Raw genomic sequence first — 25,139 nt, 5'->3', positions numbered from 1 at the left:
ATATATATATATATATTGAATGAGGCACAAACTGCAAAAACAAATTAGAAATGCACTGGAATGCACTTAGTTAACAAGAAGCTAGACATATGACAAAGACACACCTGCTGCAAATGCATCCAGCTTTCTAAATGGTTAAGCCAAGATCTTAGTGAAGCAGGCAAGGACCCAGAGAAATTCAAACCCAAACCCAATGTGGCTGGACCTTGCTGCGATTGTTGCTTACATTTTGAAATAGGGGTTTGCTGGCCTGGTGTTTACTGTGTAACTCAAGTTGGAACTCATGGCAATCCTCCTGCCTCAGCCTCCTAAGTGCTGGAATTATAGGCATGTGCTATCATATCTGGCTTGAATCAAAAATGTTTTTTTAATGCTAAAGATGGAATCCAAGCCTCACATGCCAGGCAAGTGCTTTACCACTGAGCTGTGCCTCTCGCCCCTTAGATTTCTTTCTTTTTTTTGTTTTTCACATTTATTCATCCATCATCTATCTATCTATCTATCTATCTATCTATCTATCTATTTGTCTGTCTGTCTGTCTGTCTGTCTGTCTGTCTGTCTATCTATCTATCTATCATCTGTCTATCTACCATCTATCATCTATCTATCTACCATCTATCTACCATCTATCTATCTACCATCTATCTATCTATCGTCTATCTATCATCTATCATCTATCATCTATCCATCTATCATCTATTTATTTTGTATGTGTGTGTATGTGTGTGTGTGTGTGTGTGTGTGTGTGTGTCTGTGCATGTGTACATGCCATGGCAGGAGTGTGGAGGTCAGAGAACAACTTGTGGGAGCTGGTTCTTGCTTTCCTACATGTGGGTTCCAGGAATTGAACTGAGGTCATCGGGTTTGGTGGGAAGCACCTTTACCCACTGAGCCATCTCTTCCACCCAGATTTATGTGCAAGAGTGTTTTGCCTGCATGAAAGTAAGTGCACCTGTGTCATGTAGTATAAGCCAGAAGAGGGCTTCAGATCCCCTGGAACTGGAGTTATAAATGGTTGTTAGCTGCCATGTGGGTGCTGGGAATTGAACTCGTGTCCTCTGCAAGAGTAGCCAGTGCTCTTAGCCACAGAACAATTTCTCCAGTCCCCTACTTAGATTTCTTAATCATAAGACAACCCCCTCAGTTAAGCCTCAACACAGTCCTAGTACAGTAGAGAATTATTTCTGCTCTACAACAACTAGAGGTTCCTATGGATACAAAGGGTTGCTTTTGAAAAGGAAAAGTAAAAACAAAAATGCATCCCAGTGATGTCTTTCAAACTAACCTCATCATGCTATCCATTTCAAGACTCCTGAGGCATTAACTCTTCCATTTCCTCACAGAGACATACAAAGGAAATGCCACTTAATTAATGTATAATCTTCCTCTATTTTTTGTAAAAAAAATGTGTGTTATCTATATTGACCATGTACTGGTCCATAAAAATTCATGGTTGACTTTTTAACAAATCCCAGAACCAAATATACTATCAAAAAATTGTTTTCACCCACAAAGCTTATTCAAACACATCCTCAGAACTGGCCAAAAGAGGGTCGGCATGATCAATACTCTTTGGACTAAGCACCTAGTTTAGACTCTGTGTAAAGGTCTCCTTGCAATCCTCACACATACACAACTATACATAATATATAATGTGTGGGCATTCTTTGGACATTTCCTTTTCATTGAATGTTGACAGTTATTATTTCAAAGATTCTTTTAGGCAGCCCAAATTCAGACTGTTCAGTAACTTCCATCAATACTTCCAAAGTCTTTTAGCCTTCACTGTATGCATTACTTTTTGCAACATCTTTTGGTCTCAATTTTTGTATGAACACTTCATTCCTGAAATGGACAAATCAATAACAAAGCTAAGGAGAAAAGCCATTTTTTTTCCAGATAGACATTTATATCTTTGAAATATCATACAGCACAAAAATATAACATTGTATATTCATTTCTAATAGCTGATAAGAGAGACAGGGCCAGGGTTAGAATTATAAAATAAACTTCTTCTTTTCCATAAAATACAAACTTCTTCTAAAAATGACATTAAAACAATTTATCTTACTGTGAAATCACAGAGCCAAGTTATTACATCTTAGTAGAGAGCTCAAAATGTATTAAATCTCATATGTCTTAAATATGTACAATGTAGTTCTTGGTGAAAATGGAAGATTAGTATTGTTTTTGGATATGATTTAATTGCCTTAATTTACAGAGAACTAAAATAAAAGTTCTCTGTAGTACAATATTTTTCAGTTCCAGGTCAAATATTGGACAATTCTTGCTTGTGACACATTTTAACATGCAGTAGAGAAGGCTTATCCAGGTAACAAGGCTAGCAGTGGTTTTTGCCTTGCTTGGCAAGGAGCCATATCTTAAGTTAACATTTCTGAGGCAATCATTTTCAACAGAAACTACAAACAATGAAGCATATAAAATTTCCTTTGCTCATTAATGATGTCCTTTTAGGATACTTATTTTTATGTAGATGTGCAATACAAAACTTTTTATGTAAATGTGATCAGATTATGAAAGAGTACAGAATACAAGAATAAATTCTCATTCCGAAAGAGAAGTGACAACCGCCAGTGTTCCTCACATCATTCTTTAATTAACGAAAGCTCGGTCGCTTCCTGGTTCCTAATTGCTGGCTATTTTACAGTACGCTCAGGGAGCTAGAAAAGGCTGAACGCACAATCAGAAGTTTTGAACTCACTGAAGGCTCTCGAGCGTTACCTGACGGTGTATTAAGGAGAAATCTCTCGGACACAGTGGGGAAGGCGGCTGACTGCAACCTTACCTTTGTGTGCGGGGGCCTTCCGCTGAGGCTGAGCAGGACTTGCTCCCGGCTGCACCTGCTGCGGCTTCAACACACTTCCTTCACTCCCGGTTATCCCCGTCTTCTCACCTAGGCTGTTTTTTTTCTGCTTGCTGCTTAAATCATCCTTCTTAGACAACGGCAGCTTAGAAGCTGCATTGGCAAAGAATGATCTAGCTGAGCGGGAGGCTCTAGACATTTTAAATAACAGGAAAAAAATAGCAACAACAACAAAACGTAGAATGGTACCTGCTGGACAGCAGATTCTTAAAACATCCTGGGAGTTTCACTTTTCAATGGCCAGTGACAGTGGTGCTCGGCTAGGTAGAAAACGCCGGCCGAGCTGGACTGGCACCTGGGTTGTTTCTTTCTCTTTTTAAACAAAGGCATCGTGCAGCCACATAGCTTGTTCACTGGACCTGTGGCTAGAGATGTGTTTTGAAGATGCAGGTGGTAGTTCTGCAGCCGTAAATGCTCCAACTCAAAGGGAACCGCAGATTCTGGAACAGGCAATGTGAAATACGCCTGCACGCACCCACACTCACCCAGAGAACTCCCCAGCACGCTCAGACTAGGCACTGGACAGCCAGAAATGGAAAATGAATGTAAGTACTACTGCGCCCACTTGGGTACAATATGCAGGAATGAGCCAGATGTGTGGTTTACAGCACTAAGGAGCTCACACCATGTTTGGTTTCCAGGCATTCATTCAAGCCAATATTTCCTTGCCTTAATACATTCCTAGATCATATTCTAAGAGTGGACAGTGTAATGAATGTTCATCTACAGAACCACTTCTCATTTCCAGAACACACATAGGACTGTGAGAAAGAAGCCAGGACAAACTTTCCATATCTTTTGGGGCTGCCACAGGGTCCCCAGTAATTGATAAGGGAGTTTGTGTGTGTGTGTGTGTGTGTGTGTGTGTGTGTGTGTGTGTGAAATCTGGGAATATGAGCTACTTTGCCTTTTAAAGAGCTTAGAGTTTCTTCTCATGAACAAATGAATACTTGTAATTACTGTACTTTCTGAAAGAGTGATAGTAATGATGTAAATATCAAGTGTGTTTAAAGAGTTATGTTTCCTTAGGTTGAAAACATTTCTTTCAACAACCTAACACAGGGAACTGACCAGAAGCAGGTGGCCCCTTCCCCACTAAGGGTAAGCATTTTTTCTTCTCTTAGTTTCCCATGTCAGTAATTTTTACGACCTGGGGTTAAGCTATTTCCAACCTCTATTATTCTGTGTTCCCCTAGGGAAACAACACAGACTCTCTGAGAACTATAAGAAGGTTCTAGGGATTTGTAATTCCACTCAAGAGTGTCAATACCCTGATAAATGCACAGCTGCTGAGCACTTATCAGATGAAAATTATGGGCCAGGAAGAGTATAAATTTTGGAATCAATTGGAACACTGATCCTTCAGTTCTACATGTGAGACTCATCAGAGAAAGTTACCATTTCCAACATTTAAATAACGAAATCAAGACAATTTTGGCCTTCTAGGATTGCCATATGTGCTGGACAGCTTTAGTTGTCAACCTGACACACCTAGAAAGAGGGAACTTCAACAGGGGAATTTCCTCCATCTGACTGGCCTGTGGGCATGTTTGTGAGGAGGCATATTCTTGATTGTTGAGTGAAGTAGGAGGTCCCAGCTCACTGTGCATGGTATCGCCCCTGGGCAGGCAGTCCTGGGTTATATAAGAAAGCAGGCTGAGCAGGGGCCAGAGGAACAAGCCAATAAGTTTGGCTCCTTCCTCCAGGTTCCTGCCCTGACTTTCTGCCTTGACTTCTCTTGGTGATGGACTGTGAGCTATAAGCCAAACAAACCTTTTCCTCCCTAAGTTGGTTTTGGTCAGTGTTTTATCCCAGCAAGTAGGACACCATACAAATCATCTGAGATGACAAACCTGCCCCTCACCTGGAAAGTGGTAATAATCAATACACACACATCTCCTCACCCATCTTTTCCAAAATTCCTGACTTTGGTGATACTTAGCAGATCCAACATAGTCTTATAAAAAATAACACCAGAGTTACAAGCTGAAATCCTGACTCAGATCGGAAAGTCCACAGTGGAATCCATTTGTGATCTCAGACTCATAAAATCAGGAGAAGATGACGTATAATATTTAATAATACGTATAACGGTGAACCCTTAATATTATGAGAAATGTGTCCTGTGAAGGCAGTGAGTCCCTGTATTCGCAGGTACCACTGCATCATAAAAGCAGCACCATCAAAGTGCAAATTAAAAGCCATGAAACTTAAGTGACTCTTAATCAGATGTTCAGGCTTTGTTTTCATTTTTGACATAGGGTCTCCCTGTAGCCCCAACTGGCTTGGAACTCTCCAAGTAGACCAGGCTAGCTTCAGTTTCACAGAGATTCACTTGCTTCTGCCTCCCCAGTGCTGGGACTAAGGGCATGCACCACCACGCCCTTCACACACAGTCCAGGCTCTAATCTGCTATAATCAGTCTCACCCTCTACCCAACAGCCTACGCTGCGACCGGCTTCTTCCTTCCAAGCATGACTCTGTTCCAGGAACAGATTTCATGAAGAAGCCAATGTTGGCTACTTTCTAGACTGTCAAGCACAGTGCAGCAGAGCAGAGCAGGACTGTGGGTCACCAGCTGAGGAGCTACACTGAAGGCCAGGCTCCTGTGGAAGGGTGCTGAGCACAGCAGCACAGCTTGGCCAAGGGGTTACAGACCTCGTGGCTGCAGAATCTATGGCACCAGGCAGTGCACCTGATTCTGGAGAGACAGCCAGGGATCCAGGCCAGGAGAGAAGTGCAGCTGCCATGTAAAACAGGTGGTTTTCCCATCCAGTGGGTGAGGTACTCTGCAGGGATCGTATCGCATCTGGGTATGGCTGGCCTGCCTTCTCCAGCAGGGATGGGTACAACCAGATCTACTTGATGGAGGAGATGGAAAAATTAAGAGTGATTATGAAACAGGCCACTGGAAGATGTGGGACTATACCTCTGGAGAGACTACCAATGGGAGGTATGGCATATAAATACACACACATATAATTCTATATATTATATGTGCATATATGTATGTATATAATGTGTATCCATGTATGAATATATAAAACATACATCACCATTTGGCAGATACACATATTTATGTGTGATATATAGATATACCTACATATATTATGTATGTGCATATATATTCAGCCAATAATTAGATATCCAATAGGATATGGATAATATATTTAGTACTATTTCTATGTTATAGACCCATATATCTAATAGAGTAGATAATAGACATGTACAAATACATGTATATATGTAGACTATGCAATACATATATGTACATACATGCAAAAATAAATAGTATGCATAATCTGACCTGGATGTTAGGAGACCTGCGGTCATTGTTCCTTGGACAACTATCTCTAGGCCTTGTGTTTTCTTTCTTTTTTTTTTTTTTTTTGGAAGTCTAAGAGATTATAGAATTTCCTATTCTAAAACTGAACATTTCTGGGCTTTCTTGTACCAGTGGCTTAAAATTTCTGGGACAGGACCCCAGCTGGGTTCCCAGACCCTCACAAAAGCAAGGGCCTCTCATACTCAGTGGGCTGAAGGAGCTGTTTGCTCCTGTGCCCTGCAGGAAGGTTCCTGAAGGACCTGCCTTGGCCATTGGAGCTGCTGCCCCTGGGGTCCAGGGCTGCTTGTTTATTGTGTTTCTTCTGTTTGGCAGACACTATCTGCCTTCACAGATTTCATGGTAGGTCTCTTATATCAGGGTCTTTTATGTCAGTCCCAGGGCACCTGCTTGGGAACATCAAATGATGTCACTTGTCACTGCATCAATTCCTGTGGCAATGCTTGGTTTGAGCTGGAATACTTCGGGCAAATGCATTCTCTTGTCACTCAAGAACTGGACTTGGCCTGTCTGCAACTGACATCTCTGCACTGCTTTCTTTTTTCTTTTAATTAAAAAAAATTAAAAAAATTATGTGTATGAATGTTTTTCTTGCATATATGTAAATGCACAGTGTGGGTGCACCACCTGCAGAGGCCAGAGGAAGAGGTCAGATCCCCTGTAACTGTACCATGTGCTAGGAATGGAACCCGGGTCCTTTGCAAGAGCAGTTGGTGCTCTTAACCACTGAGCCCTCTCTCCAGCCCCTTGTGCATCTCTTTCACTGAAGACTGGTGCATGAACAAGGTCGAGGCTTGAGAGCACCACGTAGTTCATTATTTTTCCACTCCACTCTTTGGAAATTTCCTGAGCTGCTCTGTCACTCAGCGCATATCAAACCCTCAGGCCACCGTACAGTGACGGCATACTAGCTATGATACTAAATACATGGGATATTTTTATTTTAGACAAAGAAAAGCACTAGAAGCCATTGCTTGTCAAGGAACACCAAATGTGCCCTTACACAAATTCAAGACAGAGATAAACATAGGAGGCTTGACTCACTTTAAAGAAATCCTTATCCCTAAAAATTATCTGAGTTGGTCAATAAAACTATTAGGATTAAATTTGTGTGAGGTTAAAATAAGAAATTAAGAATAATGGGCACTGAGGCAGAGAAGTTTATTTCTGAGCTTCCTAGCACACAAGCAAAATGGAAAAGAGCAGAGACTGTAAAGCATGTTGTTTTATCACCAGTTCTAGTCTAAAGATAGGGCAACCTCCACTGGATCACAAAAACCTTGTTTGAACTGTGGGTGTCACAGAGTAGAGACCATCTCCTATAGCATAAATGTTGCTACATTCCAGGAAATACCATAGTCCTGGAAGCTTGTTCTAGGCAGGCTGCTGTAATCGATAATGGTCAAATGGTAAGCTGGCATCTGTGCCAGATCCTAAGACCTATGGACCACACTCACCCTCCAGCCAATCCAGACACAGTTTCCTCTGAAATCTTGGGCTTTATTTCTGCCTGTGCCCGCGTGGTTAATATCTCCCCACAGTGGTCCAATCCCAGTGTGGTCTCTCCTTTAGGATTGCATCAAGGTTTCTGGGGACAACCCTCTGGTCTCTACATTTAACTGTCCATACCTCTGGAACAGCCTCTTCAGCAAGGTGGGCAGAAGGTTTCCCAGAGCACCTCTGGCTGCCCCAAGACTGGGAGGGCTGCTAGGCCCTGCTCCCAGGCCTGGATCAAGGCTACAGCCTGCAGCAACCCCAAGCTTGGCCGGCTTTCACAGGCTCCATCATAGCCTGAGGACACTTTCGTCCTTTTCTGCCCAAGGACCTAGCATTGAGGGCTACCCATGCACGATGGGCTCTGGGATGGCACTCGCCTGTGTGCTCTAGTTCTCCCTAGCCTTGACTGACACTGCATCATACCTCTCTGTTCCAGTCTGTTTCCCAAATCCCAAAGGTACAAGTTAACTCTGATTTTGTGTTTTTGTTTTGGTTCCACTCAAATCTCCATGTTTACTGGTCTATTCATATAGCTCACATTAATTCCTCTGACAGACTTCAAGCCAACTTTCTTGTTCTGTACATTAAAGTTGAGGTTATTTATTTATGTTTATTTATTTATTTTTGTTTTGTTTTGTTTTGGTCTTTTTGAGACAGGGTCTCCCTATAGCTTCAGCTGGCCTGGAACTCGCTATGTAGACCAGGATGACCTTGAACTCACAGAGATCCACCTGCTTCTCCTGGGATTAAAGGTGTGCACCACCACACCTAGCAAGTTAAGGTCATTTATAAAAGGATACTGTCTCTTATTTCTTCAAGGAAACACCACATGATGAAGGTTTTGTGTATCACTTAATTGGGCCTTTTCCCATGACCTGCACACACTCATGGCCTTGTGGTTGAACTGTCTGGGAGCCACCTTCCTAGGGCATTGCAGGTATGCCTCTGAAGCTGGAGTGGTTAGTGTCTTCTAAGGGGCCCAGCCCTTGTGTTGTTGATATGGAGTGGACTTTCCTATGTTCTATCTTTTCCCAACCTAGAAGAATTCCTCTGATATGACAGCCAACAACTGACACCGATTCCTAAAGGCGAAGGCATCAGGTTTCCTGTGCAGGTTATTAAAAGGGCCTCCCAGGGTGCAAATGCTGTGGCTATGCCAGGACCAGACAGCAGTGATCACCAGTAACAATGGCTAACACTAATTATGTTCTAAGCTTTTTTATCTCTAACAGTTACCCAGAGAGGTAGGTGCTATTATTAGCCCCATTTTACAGCTAAGTAAGCTGATGCACTCAGTGGCCTAGAAACTCATAAATAATCCACTGACAATAAACACTAGAGCTGGGATTTGACTCAGGCCATCTGGTCCTGGAGCTAGTCTTCTCTCTAAGTCAAAATGTCTGACTAATCTACTCCACACAGTGAGAATGAGCACCGAGTGTCCATTCAGTCATAGTGGTGACCTGGAAAGAACTGGAGAGTGTTGACTAACTTGGCTGTTGTGTGACAGACTCTGTAGATGCAGGAGTCCTCAGACAGGATGTGGGTTTAATGTCTTAGGAACCTGGCAGCTCCCATCTGGAAGAAAACATCCTGTGTTCAGGAGCAGATGGCAGAGCATCCATGCGGAGGATGTGAATAGAGCAACTTCCTGTGAGGAAAGCCCGGGTGGGAGCTGGAGCTCCAGGGCAGCTGCACACACTCACAGGAGTGCAGAGGACACACACATCTCTCCACAGCTTCTCTACCTTTTCTTCCCTGGCCTCTTGACCTTGTTTTCTGAGCAGCTGTCAAGAGAAACATGCTGGCAACATTTGCCTAAGCTCACCCTGGCAGAGGACAGACCACCAGCCATCATGACCCCATCTGACCAGTCCTTCATCCCTCAGGGACCCATCTTGCCTGAGGAAGAAGGTGTAATATTTGCCTTGTTTAAATGTTGCATCAGTCAAGTATGGTAATGAACACAAAAGTCCTTTAAAATTGTAAAATGTCAGTGAATCAAAGGGTATACCTTTAATGATTATAAAATAACAGTTTCCTATTTTGTCATGGCTTAGTATTGCTTTTCCATTAGCAGAACATTCCCTAGCAGGACTTGGCAAATTTTTTTGTAAAGGGACATGGAGCAAATATTTTCATCCTGAATTTTTCTACAACTCAGCTTTGCCATTCGATCATGAAAACAGTGACAGATAAAATACAAACCAATGTGCCAGCCCGTGTCCCTATAAAGCTTTATTTACCAAAGCATGATTGGACAGATTCATCAACCATTTGAATTCTATAACAGCCATTTAAGACCATTTGTGGGGCTGGAGAGATGGCTTAGTGGTCAAGGGCACTGGCTGCTCTTGCAGTAGACCAGAGTTCAGTTCCAAAACCCACATGGCAGCTAACAACTATTTTTAACTCCAGTTTCAGGGGAACCAACACCCTCTTCTGGCCTCTGTGGGCATTGCATGCACATAGTGCTTTACATACAAGCAGGCAATATACTCATAAACATAAACAAATGAAAACTAAATGAATTAAAGTCATTTGCGAATAATAATGTCATTTGGATTTCTGTCTCCATAAACAATATCTGCAATATGGACTCCTCACCCCACTCTTTGGGTGGGTAAACACTGTGTTCTGATACTAAAGTTAGCTGTGAACAATTTCCTTAATTTACCTCAACATAAAATTTGTACATTATAACACATCTAGCGGCTTGAGGTAAAACTTGTGATCCCTCAAATAGCCATTAGTGGCTATACCTTAACTATAAAAGATAATGGGGACAGGAAGAATGGCCAACTTTTGGACTACCTGGATTATAGCATGCTACAGCAATATATTAACATGCTAACCACTCGTTTCCATGGGGAAACCTTTTAGGGTGTTAGATAACAATCTATGGTCTAAGTTTGTCTTGTGAAAAGACAAACTATCCTAGATTCAAGACAAAGGTTTGTACATTCAGATTCCTCTACTTCCTAGTTAAATGTTGCAGAAAGAGTTCTTGATTTAACCACTGCAATTTCTAAGAATTCTTTAAAAAGCATTTTTGATGATTTCAATAAGAGTTGCTCTACACCATGATGTCACCCATCTGTGCTTCTATATTGTAAAAGAATCTTAAAATGATTTAGGACACGTTTCATTATGCCATAAAATTGTCAATGCCAAGAGATTTTTTTTTCTTTTTATTGCAAAACACTCCCATGCATAGAAGACCAAGTGACGTATGTGAACCAAGAAGAGCTGAAAGCAGTCAGAAAAGTTGTATAAAAATGTGTTAGACAGCCAGGTTGTGATGGAGGCTGGAATTCTATAACCACAGGCAACGTTCCATGTGCCATATTAAGAATTCTGTTAACTTGAAGCACAAGTTAAAATTTTATATTTTCACAGTAGAGTCCTGAAGATGTACTTTTCCTTCTTAAGTCAGTCTTTAGTAATTTAAAGTATAATTAAAATACCTGAAAACACTAGGTGACTCAAATCATTCTTATTAACTGTTAGTAATGATGCTGCGTTCCGATGAGGTTTAAATACTTGTGATTCTAACCAAGGAGCATAATCTTTTGCCCACTCTAAAATGCAAATGAAGCAATAGTGATCAGACTCCATGCCTGCTTTAAACCCTCCTAACCAGTACTACATAGTATCGAGAAAGAAAACAGCATGGAGACTTCAAGATGGCAAGCAGCACTCCAACAGCCATAAAGATGAGCTTATTAACGCTCACTGTACCTTTAAAAAGTAACTGGGTTTTATTTACACGATTTCAAGTTAGCTTGCTTTTTTGTTACTACAAAGTATCTAAATATTGAATTTTCCGGGTCAATAAAATCCAAATCTTAAAATAGAAAAAAGATAGGAAGAGGTTATTTCCTGACTCCAGGCACTTGTTGAAACACAGAACGACATTTAATTCCACAATATGTAGTGTCGTGCAAAACAACGAAACAACCTGCTGTTTTCCAAGGCTCCAGTAAGAATCTTTTCCAGTTTCCACAGGCTTTTTCAGTGCCCTGGTTTAATGATGGTGAAGAATATAACAAATCATGGATCGAAGAAGCACAATTGAATAAAACTAAGAATGTGTTGAGGTTCTGAGGAAAGTCTGTGTGTTTAACTTTAATGAGGGAGAATGAGGAGGAAGTGCATCCATTAACCATCCTGAAAACCATGTACATTACCCATCATCAGGGTCAAATCAAGTGTTTTATAATGTAGCTCAGGGTTACATGTCCCCTTTGTCCTTATTGAAACCACATATATTTCCTTTTGTACATTAGTGAAGCCAAACACACACCAGAAAGAGGGAAATTAAGAAATGGCTTTATTCTTAGACTAGGAAACCATGCAACCTAAAATTATTCAAGGCCCTGTAGGCACAAACAGGCACTCGCTATTATTATTATTAAGGCAACTCAACTCAACACTGTAATGAGTACCACTTTACCCTCACTAGGATAGATAGAATGAAAAAAACACAAAAGCAAAACAGAAAAGCCATAGGAGTTGGCAAAAAGTTTAACTTTTGGAATATTTGCCCATTGATGGAGGAAGTGTGAAGAATGCAGCTGATGTAAGCATAATAGAAGCAATAACAAAAACAAGCATTTTAATATTTTCTCTCTCTATATGTCTGCCAGCAAAGTTCAGCTGACAGTTTGGTGGTTAAAATGCTGACAAAACTGGCTAAAGCCACTGGTCTTGTAGTTCTCCGTCCTTACTAGAAACATCCTCTCTCGTCTGTCTCAGACATGGGACACTGAGGGACTTTTTACACATTTTGGAAAAAATAGTAATCTTTAGCTATTATCCAATGAAACTAAAAATACTGTAACCCACCATCCAAGGTATAAAATGCAAAAGTTCCTTCCCTCCAGGGCCCAGACTTTGAGACTCGAGTCCTTTGCACCAGGCTGCAGCCTAAATAAAACCTGGTTCCTGAACCTCCCCAGTGTCCTGCGTCATCTTTCTGCTACACGGCCACTGAGAAACATAGCATGGTGGTTTCCCAATGAGTAAAGCATAAAACTGTTTCATCATTTTGTAGTTCCATTTTGGGGTTTATATTCAAAGGAAGGGAAAACAGGGACTAGAACACCCATGTACACAGCAGCATTAGTAAAATACCCAAATATAGAAGAACCCCCAAGAATTCAATGACGGATGGATGACTGAGCAAAATGCATATGTATCTATATCTTTATCTATGAAATTACTTGACCTTAAAAAACTAAGTTCTGGGGCTGGAGAGATAGATAGCTCAGTGGTTAAGAGCATTGACTGCTCTTACAGGGGACCTGGGTTCTATGCCCAGCACCCACATGGAGGCTAAGAACCATCCTTAACTCCAGTTCCAGGGGAATCCGAAGCCTTCTTCTGACCTCTGTGGCATTGCATGACATGGGTGCACTCACATACATGCAGGCAACACACTCATACACATAAAATAAAAATAAAATATTTTAAAAAACTAAGTTCTGCCATATGCAACAATGTGGATGACCTTGAGCATAGTGGACCAAGTGAAGCAATCACTAAGTCACTAAGTAATAAATATTGTATGATTCCTTATAATACAAAGTAACTAAAATAGCGAGATTCACAGAGGATGGAAGTGTAATGGTAGTTTCCAGGTGCCAGGAAGGGAGATAAGGAGAGCTTTGGTTGAGGAGCATGAAAATATTATGGAGATCGATGGTGGTGATGGCTGCACAATGATTTAAAGAACTTTTCACAGGACTGTGTACTTTAAATTGAATAAAATAAGTTTGATGTTATGTATATTTTATCGCAATAAAAAATTACTTGAGGGCTGGTGAGATGGCTCAGTAGGTAAAGAGGTGCTTGCTGCCAAGCTTGACGATGGGAGTTTAATCCCTGGGACCCACAGGACGATAGGAGAGAACCAACTTCATACACATGCTGTAGCATACATACACTACATAAAAATGAAGGAAAGGTATTTCCAGGGTTGGAGTGTAGCTCAATGGTAGAACACGTGTGGTGGCTAATCATGTGTGTGTGTGTGTGTGTGTTTTATCACAATATCTCAGTATCTGTCTTTCCTGTGCAGGCCCCAGGGATAGATCTCAGGTCATCAGGCTTGGTGGCCAGTACCTTTACCCCTAAGCCATCCCACAACATGAGAAAATGACGGTCATTGTATCCCCACTGGAGAAACGTGGCTCTCTTGAGGTGTCGCTGTGGTTGCTAGGTGTCTCAGCACATCCCTGATCCTTGTCACATTGTCACACTGCCACACACTGCAACCCTTTTGGCAGTGAACTGCCTTCCTCTCCCCGACTTTAGCAAACATAAACACACACTAATGCTCTAACAGTGTTGGTGACAGTGTTCCTTGGAAGACACAAGCAAGCATCTATGCACTCATCCCAGATAGGGCACTTTCAAGATACAAGGTTTGATCTCGGAGGAAATTGCCATGCAACAAATTGTCACAGGCAAGCCAACAATCAGTAGCTTCGGAAAGACTCTGAAAAGCACTAGGTCTGGGAAGGGCCAGGGGTTGACTTCATCAGTCATTTGATTGCTGCTACAAGGAACTGAGTCCTCTGAAACCATGAACCTGAACCCCCATCGTTCTGTCACTTATGCTAGTTACTTAGGTCCTGCTGTGACAGACTACCCAAGAAGCAAGATTTATTTTCGCTCATGGCATCAGAGTTTCCTGTCTATCACAGAAGAAGGAAGTATGAGGAGGAGAAGAGTGGCTCCCATGAGAGAGGCTGTGGTGCAGTCTTGGACTCTCGCCTTTTACCTCATACCAATCCTTGGGGAAGGTCTTCCCCTTAACCAGTCCTCTGGGAAATGCCTTCCCAGACTCACCCAGAGGCATCTCCTAGGTCTCCAGCTGATAATCAAGGTTAACTACTGCACAAGCTTTACCACTGAGCTAAACTTAAACCTGAAACTACCTTCCAAGAATGGAGACATTTGTTTCTTCAGAGATTTCGTAAATTCTTTTTGAAAGAAGAAAGAGCGATTCCACATCATCTTAGAATCCTTCCCTGCAAATCCTTTGGCCAAAATTTGATTGAATTATATTCTAGAAACTTCTGAACTTTGACATTCCATTTTTCTCAAATGAGTAACTGCAGGTCCACTGAGCACCCCGTACTTGTCTTTATGAACAAAAAAAAGACAACAGTTCCAGAATATTCTTTAGCAACGATGAAAGAATGCGTACTATGTGTGAGAAAAGCATTCAACACTCATATCTGTGGAGACATGTGTTTACAAGCAAGGCAATGTAGATACTTACATAAGGAAACACAGCAGTATATATCTTCGGTCTGGCATTCCACCTTCTAGATATTTCTACGTACCTAAACTAGATGAGACCCTTAAGATCTTTTTCTAAAAAACCTGCATCTTTGATCTGACATAATGGGAATCAGATGATTAGATTCTTTGCTTTCTTAAAAGAATTCATAGACAAAAAAAATCATCTGCTATGAACAACCAGGTAAATTCTGATGTAGAAGTTTATTATCTATTACATCTTCATGTCGTTTAAAGCCCCCAGATCCCTTAACTTCTTACCGTCTCCTGGGCATGACTTTCTGCCCTCAAGAGACCCCTAATTCCAACCCATTGAAAGCTCACCTTCAGGAAAGGATCTTCATGGGGTATTTACAACTTGAAATATTTTTTTAGGTGACATCAAGAGTTTATTTCACACCAGTAAATTTTTAAAATGTAAAATAAAATGCTTATTTATGGAAGCTGGAAACTGCAGATAGATCACAAATAATAATGATTTAGATTTTGTGGCATTCCTCAGAAATTTTTTAGAAGTTTGGAAATACAGCAAACCTAAAAAGGATGTTACTAAAGTGTAAATATAAAAATAATACAAAGGATGCACTCAAACACAGGCCAAGCTTTGCAAATCATACCCTATTCTATAGTCACACTACCCTGAATGTGCCCTACTTCATCTAAAATGATACACTGATTTAAAAAATATTATCTATTATTTTTATTTTATTTTATGTATATGAGTGTATTGCCTGCATGTATGCAAGTGCACCTGTGTCATACAATGTCCACAGAGGCCAGAGGAGGGCTAATTCCCCTGGAACTGGAGTTATTGACAGTGGCTAGCTGCCATGTGGGTGCTGGGAATCAAACCCAGGTTCTCTGCAAGAGCAGCCAGTGCTCATACAGCTGAGCCTTCTCTTCAGCCCTGATCCACTGCTTTTTGAAATCTTTGAGGGGCTTCCAACCGAACCTTGATGTGAAAGTGCCCCTCGATTTAGTTTTTCTTATTTTCTTCATAGCTTCACAAATCCTTGTATGTACTTTAATTTTGGTTTAAAAAAAAAAAAAAAACTGGCCTGGTATGGTGGCACATGCCTTTAATCCCAGGCAGAGGCAGGCGGATCTCTGTGAATTTGAGTCCAGCCCTGCCTGCATAGTGAGTTCCAGGCCAGCGGGAGCTACAAGCAGGCCTGACCCCCGCCTCCAACCCCAAATACTATATGTTCAGGGTATTCAATGATGACGAGTTACATGTGTTCTTCTGTGAGTGGCTCTTAGGCACAGCATCATGCTTTTCAGAGTCCTCATTGCGTGTCTTACACAGGGTAACTTCTTTTCACTTTGTAGGTTCATATAAGACACAAATATATCACAGTGAATGAATGTATCCATTCTCTGGCTGGTGAGTTCGTTTTCAGTGTGAGGAAAGGGTCTTTATTCACTTTTCCCCATGTGGATAACAGTCATACTACATAATACATACACTCTTCCACACAGATCAAAAGTGACCACATGGACATTTATTAGTGCTCTTTTTACTCAAATATTTTCTCGGTTCTCTAATATCTTTTATTTTTCTATTTCTCTACCCCCATGCTGTATCATCTTATGTTAGTAATTAAAGGCAAATAAAAACAGCTATTGTATGATATGCTAACTGTATTTCTTACTTTGCTCATTACTCTGACAAAATACCTGACGGAAGCAACTTCATGGAGAAAGGTGGACTTGGCCCAGGTCTTCAGAGATTTCGATGCATCAGAGCAGGGCAGGAACAGTGGAGAAGCTCTGGGGCAGCCGAAGCTGGCTGTGACGTTTGTCATGTGGCAGCCAGACCAAGAAACAGAAAGAGAATGGCCGGGAGGAGCGGAATGGTTACCCCACCAGGGAGGAGAAGAATGGTTACCCCAAGGACCTGTACCCAGTGCAGGACCTGACCCTGCTCCTGCAGCTAGACCTGACTTCCTAGGTGTTCCACAGCCTCCTAAAACAGGCGCCAGCTGGAGTCTAAATGTTCAAACACCTGGGCCAACAGGGGATACTTCATACTCAAACCACAGCACTAACCACCGTTCCAAGTATTTTTTACAGATTAAATAATTTACCGTATGAAATAGGTACTATTATCATATGGATAAGGAATCTTAAGAGAAATAAAGTGATTACTAGGTAATATGATATATTCAGATAATCTATCTACAGAAATTATGGTACTTGACACCACACGAATCATACTCCTGTTAAAATAACTACATTTGGTGGGGCAATAGGACTTTTTAGAAGTGTATTGGGGGCTGGAGAGATGACTCAGTGGGTAAAGGTGCTGCACAAGCCTAGCAACCTGAGATGAATCCCCAGAACCCACACAAAGTTGTCCTCTACTACATTCCCCGTACAAGCCATGGAACATTCCCCAATAATAATGAATTAAAAGGAAGTGTATTGGCTATCCTTAAACCTTTGTTATTATTTACAAATCTCATAAACATTTTGTTAAGTTCTATGTACAACACAAACAATTAAAATTTTCATGAAATCTCCAAATAAATTTACACTACTGAATTTCATATCCATCAGCATGCTACTTTTCTTCCAGATTTGTATTAAATGGTTTGTTTTCTTAACCACGTTTCATAATATCCTACATATTATACACCTTTTGTTAACTATATTCCCAGGTATCCTATATTCCTTGCACCATAGAAAATGGCATCATTTTAATGTTGCATATTCTATTTGTTGCTATATGAGGAAACATAATTGGCTTTAAAAAGCTCTTGGCTTGCTTCTGGCAATGGTGGAGTAAAAGGGATGCCAATCACTCTTCCTTTTAAAATAACTAGGAAAAGAGTCAAAACATATGAAACACGTGCTCTCAGACATTGTATGATGTGCTTGGTGGAGGGTAAAAACAAATGAGTTAAGGTCAACTCTAGCTCCCGGCTACGGGCTGGAGCGCCCAGGTCCTAGCTCAGGAGGGGACACCCAGCAGAGCTCAGGCATCATTCTGAGTTGAGAAGAGAGTTCACAGTTCAGAGAGGCACAGCTGTAACTTGCAGGATAAAATGCCAGAGGAGGAACTTCCCAGGACTAGGAAGATACGGGGACAGTTTTCTCTGATAATGAAATTAAAATGGAAGTCAGTAACAGAGAAATATTTGAACAAGTTACAAATATGTGGAAGTTAAATAACCATCACTTAACCTCTGGGCAAAGGAGAGATATATAAAATCATGAAATATTTTGAACTGAATGAAAATGAAAACATTACATATAAAAACCACTCTGATGCTGCTTAAACTTTAAAGGGAAAGGAAGGCACGACGGTGAGATCTTATAGACAGTATCTCATTTAGAAAACACTCGGGTCTCACATCAGTTTCTATTTCAAAAAGAACTAAGACTAAAATATGCATAAACTGGTATGATGCCACACTATTGTAATCCCAGCCACTTGAAGAGCTGAGGCAGGAAAATGACAAGTTTGGGGTTTACTGGGTTCAAAATAAAATAGAAAAGGGCTAAGGATACAGCTCAGTGGTAAAGCACTTGCCTAGCATATCCAAGGCCCTGGGTTTGGTCTCAGAGCCACAAAATAAGTCAATGAATAGATAAACAAGGATAAAGAGAAAAGTAATGTCGAGCAGAAATCAGTGCAACCTAAAGCTATTTACATAAAAGGAGCAATAAAATGTGCAAGATTGAAGCAAGCCTAACCAAGAAAAAAGAGTAATTACTCAGATCGCCAACATCAGGAATGATTGAAGACTCCACCCCAGGAAGGAGTCACTATGAATAGCTTTATATCAGTAAATACAACAAAAAAGATGAAATTTACAAATAGGTTTAAAGAGATAACCTGCCAGAGCTCATTATAGAAGGTACAGGTAATATCTAGAAAATGAATTGAGTCTTTTCTTCTTGCCAGGAGAGGTGGTCCATGCCTGTGATCCCAGTAGTCAGGAGGCTGCATCAGGGAGATCACAAGTTCCAAGCCAGCCTGCGTTACATCGTGAGAGCCTCTCTAAAGACACAGCCAAGCAAAAATACCAAATCAGTGATGAAAGCTCCTGGCTGAGATGCTTCATTGCTGGATTCTCCCAAACAGAAAACATCACACAAATCCTACACGCATTATTCCAGAACATAGAAGCAGGGGAACATTTTAACTCATTCAGCAAAACAGATTACCACAAGAATGAAATCCCATGATCTGAGGCAACACGACACTAGAAGACATCACAATCACAAATACTAGGCAGACACAAATACTAGTCTTATTGCATGTGGAAGGTAAAGAGCTGATTTCAGAGTAGACCATGTTACAGTGCTCACTAGAGATAAGGAAGGGCAGAAAATTAGTATCAAAACTGTCAGATAGGGGAATAAATTCTGTGTTCTATAGCACAGCAGCATGACAATAGTTCACAAAACAATTACATAAACTTTATTATTACAGAGGAGTTCAATTTCTCAACACAGAGGACAAATGGTTAAGAGGATGCAAATGCTAATTATTCTCATTTGATTATTACATACTATGCCCATGTATCAAATTGTTACTAGGGTACCCTGTAAACATACATCTTTTTTTGAAAAAAAAGTCTTTTAAAAAAAATCTACTGGGCTGCTGGTGTGGCTTAGCTGATGGAATGCTTGCCTACCATCCACAAAACCCTGGGTTCAATCCCAGTGACCAATAAGCTGGGCACAGTGGCATATGTCTGTACTCCCAGGACTCGAGAGGTAGAGGCAGGAGCACTGGATGTTCAAGGTCATCTCTGGTTAAATAGTGAGTTTGAGGCCATCCTGAGATACATGAGACCCTGTCAAAAACAAAAAGCAAAACACAAACAAAAAATAGAAAAGATGAAAATATGATCCTTTGTCCCAGTAGGATTAAAATAATACATTTGACAAAATTATGCCCTCATTCGTAATAAAATCTCCCAGTAAACTAGGAAAATAAGGGAACTTATCAGTGTGATAAAAACCTGGATTTTTTCTTAAAAGCAACAACCTTACAACCACCATCTTAATGATAAAAGTCTAACTGCCTTCAGGTTGGGAAAAAGGCAAGATTGTTTGCTGTTACAACTTCAACTATGACTTTATGGATGTTCTCAGTAAGAACAACAATGCAAATTAAAAGAAGTAAAATACATTCAAACCAGAAAAGGTAAAACCATTTATTTTCATAGATTATGGGATTGTCTATGTAGAAAAATCCCAAAGAACTGACAGTGAAGCAACCGAGATTAGTAAACTTAAAGGAGATGAAGTAAACATACAAAATTAATAGAGTTGCGCTGTATTTTAAACAAAGAATAATTGAAAATAAAGTCCAAAATTGACATTCATTGTTGAATCGAAAATACAAATTACTTAGAAGCAAATTTCATAGAAGATGTGCAAGACTTGCACATCAGAAGCTTCAAAACTTTGCTGAGGGAAACCGAGGAAAACATCAATGTAGCGATGTTTCACGCTTAAAGGTTGGAGACGGGCTACTGATTTGCATTTAGTTGTCTTCTAATTGTAGATTCATTGTGTTTCCAACTCTTATCCAGCTTGTATACAGAAACCAGAAACAGAATGCAGGGGCTGGAGAGATGGCTCAGTGGTTAAGAGCACTGGCTGCTTTTGCAAAGCACCCAGGTTTGGTTCCCAGCACCCACATGGCAGCTAACAACCATCCTTAACTTCAGTTCCAGGGGATCTGATGCCCTCTTCTGACCTCTGTGGACAAAGTACAACATGGGTGCACTTACATACATGCAGGCAAAACATTCATATGCATAAAAGAAAAATATATTTTACATACATAACAAAAAGTAGAATGTGAAAGTCCCGAAGTAGCCAAAAAATTTCATAAAGGGAGAGTACAAGTGTAAGACTCAGTCTCTACGATTTCATGTCTTCATCACTGCTGTTATCATTGGGAAAATGTGTTTGAATGAGGATGGGATGTGACATACAGGAAAACAATATAAATTCCAGATATAGAGTCACACATATGGGAACAATGGGTTTTGAGAAATATATCAAAGCAATATAAACAGGCAAAGGGTAGTTTAACTCACGCTAGAATAATTGGGCTCTGTAACACCTGAAGCTTAAAACTTCTGAGAGAAAATATAGAAGGAAAGTTTGTGACTTTGTATTAAATTAAGATATCTTAGGCTATTAAAACATGAACCATAAGAGATTTTTAAGTGATACATAATTAAAATAAAAAACTTGTATTCTTTAAAAGCCACACTTCTGGAAAATGCATTAATAAGACATATTTTTTAACATATTTTCTAAAATATCTAAGTCATAATGGGCTTACATCTGCATTATATAAATAATTCTTACAAATCATTATACATGGGTGAAATATTTGGCAGTCATTGAGACTTACAAACTGCAAAGAAGCAATTGTGAAGAAACCTCGACATCACTGCTCATCACAGAAAAGCAAGTTAAAGTCCCAGGAGAATAGTGGAGACTGTAAATACTGAGAAAGCCAAATGCTAGTGACAATGAAATGTTCGTATCTGACAGGAATGGAAGAACACGGCCACCACGGAAACGAGGGTGGAAGTTTCTTACAGAATTTCCCATAATCACCTTATGACTCAGTCATTCCACTCCCACGTTTTTAATTGAAGAGATATGAAAACAGGTTCACATACAGACGCACCACATACTTACGGCAGCTGTAATCCTTCAATCTAGTTCACAGACATTTAACATGTTATTAATAGGGTTAGGTTTTTAACTGCCATTATTTGTTTTCTAAATGTTTCATGTTTTTTATTTCCTGTTTTCTTCTTTTATGATCCTGCCTGCGGTTAATAAATACTAGCACACCATTATTAACTCTTTTTTATTTATTAATTTAGTTTAATTTTATTTTATGGGTATTGTCTGAATGTATGTAAGTGTACCCATGTCGTGCAATGCCCGCAGAGGTCAGAAGAGGGTGTCAGATACCCTGGAACTGGAGTTGCAGATGGTTGTTATCTGCCATGTGGGTACTGGGATCCAAACTCCAGTTCTCCGCAAGAGCAGCAAGTGCTCTTAACTGCTTACCCATCTCTTCAGCTCCCATTATTAATTCTTTTATCCTTTTTTTTTTTTTTTTTTGGATATGGTCACCTTGCAGCTCCAACTGGCTTGGAGTTCTTTCTATAGACCAGGCTGGCCTCAGTCTCACAGGGATCCACCTGCTGCTGTCTCCAAAATGCTGGCATTAAAGGTGTGTGTTACCACTCCTGGCCCTTTGCCATTTTAAAACTTTATTAATTAATTAATTAATTAATTATCTTACAGCTTAAGCTAGGGTTTGCAATATTAAACTTAGTTTTATACACTCTACACAGTTTTCATGCTGATTTACTCCCACCTTTACTGGAGTACAACTTAATTTGCACCAACTCTGTGCTGTTATTGTAATATATCTGATTATATGTATCAATAAAAATATGTCAATGTATCTTACTGTACACATAACATGCATATGACAATATATATATACATATAAACACAATAGTACAACATTAAATTATTGCTTTATATAATTTTATGAGTTTTAAAGAACAAATGTTTCAAAGTTTTGAATTTCCATACATATTTATCATGTTAAAACTTTTCATTTCCTCATTTGAATACGAATATTAGCTGGTGTCATTGCTTTAAAAAACTTTATTTTTATTAGTTTCTAAAATTAGCATACAAAGTAATGGATTTCCTTATAACGTTTTCATACACGTATTTTGTTTATATGCTCTCCTCCCCCTCCCCATCACCTATCCTTTTTTCCTTCCTACTGGCTATTTTTCTCTCTCAAAGGGAGCATATCTGCCTCCATAATTTAGTATGTACTCTACCTCCTCCCCCTAAGATCTTCCTTCTTTCCCTACATACATAAAATTAAAACCTACATTCTGAACATAGTAGATGAAAATATGCTGTGTTTCTGTCTTGGAGTTTGGCTGTTCGTATTTAACATAATAATTTCCAGTTTCATTTGTGTCTCTGAAAGTATCATTTCATTTTTCTTTATTCCGTTGTGAATAATGACCACATTTTCTTTGTCCATTCACCTGTCAATGGGCATTGAAGCTGACTCCATTCCTTAGTTACTGTGACTAGTGCAGAAAAAGATCGTGGATCTGCAAGAACAGCGCGGCTGGATTTGAAATCCTTTGGGTGAATTCCTAGGGCCAATAAGTTTTTGAGAATGGTTGCACCAGTTTACACTCCTTCCAGCAGTTAGTAAGGGTTCCTCTTCCACACACTCTGATCAATATTTGTTATTTTTTCTCTTGCTGGTATTCATTCTGATTAGGGGAGAGGGAATCTCAAAGCAGTTTTAATTTGCATTTCTCTGATGGCCAAGAACATTGAATACTTTCAAATACTGACTGGCAATTTATATTAGTTTGTTTTCTTATGCTGTGATAAACACCATGACCAAAAGCAACTTGGGGAGAGCTTTCGGAGGCTGACACTTCCTGGTCGCAGTCCACCACCGAGGGAAGCCAGGGTAGGAGCTCAAGCTGGAGCAGAGAGGACCGGGAAGCTGCTTACTGGCCTGCTGGTTTTCTTGCTCATGCTTAACCAGCTTTCTTTTACAAGGCAGGCCGCCTGCCTGGGGGTGTAGACCTGCCCACCAGCCAGTCTGCTCAAGGCAATCCTTGAACTGAGGTTCCTTCCACACTAGGCGACTCTAGTGTGTGTTAAATTGACAATAAAGTCTAATCAGTGTGCCATTTACTTCTCTTCCTTTCAGAATTGTCTATTCATTTCAAAGTTATTTGTTATTTTCATTTTATGTCCATCTGTGTCATGCAAAGCCCACAGACGCCAGAAGAGAGCATTGAACCCCCTGGAACTGGTGCTAAGGATGGTTGTTAGCCACCACATGGATGCTGGGAATTGAACCCAGATTCTCTGAAAGAGCAGTCAGCGCTCTTGACCACTCTGCAGCCCCTCAAAGCTCATTTATTGACCAGAAGAGCTGGGATTTCTTTGTATGAGAGCTCAGTGTAGGCAAGTCTGTATTTACTTCAGATAGTAATTCCCTGTCTCCAGTATATTTGACAAAGACTTTCTTCCACTGCAGACTTCTCATCACCATGCTGATGGTTTGCTTTGCTTTGCAGAAGCTTTTGACTTTCATGCAGTCCTTTTGGTTGATTCTTGGGGCTGTTTCCTGTGCTACTGGACTCCTTTTCAGGAAGCTCTTGCCTGTACCTGTATCTTGAAATGTTTTCTCTGTTTTCCTTTAGCAGTTTCATCTTGTTAGATCTTATATTATGGTCTCTGACACACTTTGAATAGATTTTTGTGCAGGATGAGAGATATGGCTCTAATTTCAACTTTCTGCCTGTGGATATCCAGTTTTCCCAGCACCATTTGTTGAAACAAAGGCTGCTTTTTTTCCAAGATGTTTTTGAAACCTATAATGATTAGTTCTTGTTGTCAACCTGAATGCACTTAGAATGACCTAGGAAACATGCCCAGGAGCATATCTGTGAGGGTATTCCAAGGAAGATTTAACTGAGGAGGGCTGACTTACTCTAAACATGGGCAGCATCATTACATAGATTGGGGTCCTAGACTGATTTAAAGGATGCTGCAAATGGAACACCAGTGTTCCTCTCTCTCTCTTTCCTGGCTGCGGACACAACATGACCAGTGGCCTCATGTTCCTTCTGCCATGCCTTCCCTACAGCCATGGTTTGAATGAGAAACGCCCCCATAGGTTCAAGGATTATTTGTACACTTGGTTCCCAGGTCGTGACACTGGGGAGGTTATGGAACCTTTAGAGGTATGAACCAATGTTGATAAATTACTACCAACTGAAGCTTGTAGTTTATGTCAAGATTCACTCTCTGTGCTGTGTAGATCTATGGGTTTTAACAAATACATAATGTCATCTATCTACCACTAGGGTATCACACAGAACAGCGCCACATTTCTAAAGTGAGTTATACCTATTCATTTCTTTTTTCCTCCTTTTCTCCTACCTGGAAACCACTGCTTTGTGGCATCTCCCTGGTTTCACCTACTATAGAAAGTTATGCGCATTTACTCATGTAATAACACAGTCTTTTCAAGATGTTGTC

The 25,139-nt window shown here is 40.3% G+C and overlaps 1 protein-coding gene across 2 annotated transcripts in view; it reads right to left on the bottom strand.

Moving 5' to 3' along the window:
* Positions 1-25,139, bottom strand: part of Kiaa1217 (KIAA1217 ortholog) — a 529,925-nt gene that overhangs the window by 484,262 nt on the left and 20,524 nt on the right. Inside the window, exon 1 of one of the 2 annotated variants that reach the window (XM_017797804.2) lies at positions 2,807-3,015. The exons of the other annotated variant lie outside the window; for it this stretch is intronic. The gene's annotated coding sequence lies outside the window, so the exon portion shown is untranslated. Of the gene's footprint in view, positions 1-2,806; positions 3,016-25,139 lie in introns of those variants that run through there. 2 annotated transcript variants of the gene reach the window in all.

The sequence above is a fragment of the Nannospalax galili genome, unplaced genomic scaffold (genome assembly GCF_000622305.1).
Source record: "Nannospalax galili isolate Female #2095 unplaced genomic scaffold, S.galili_v1.0 scaffold14, whole genome shotgun sequence".
In the NCBI taxonomy this organism is placed as follows: Eukaryota; Metazoa; Chordata; class Mammalia; order Rodentia; family Spalacidae; genus Nannospalax; species Nannospalax galili.
The sequence above is the reverse complement of the archived record's forward strand: the minus strand, read 5'-3'. Positions and strand labels throughout refer to the sequence as shown.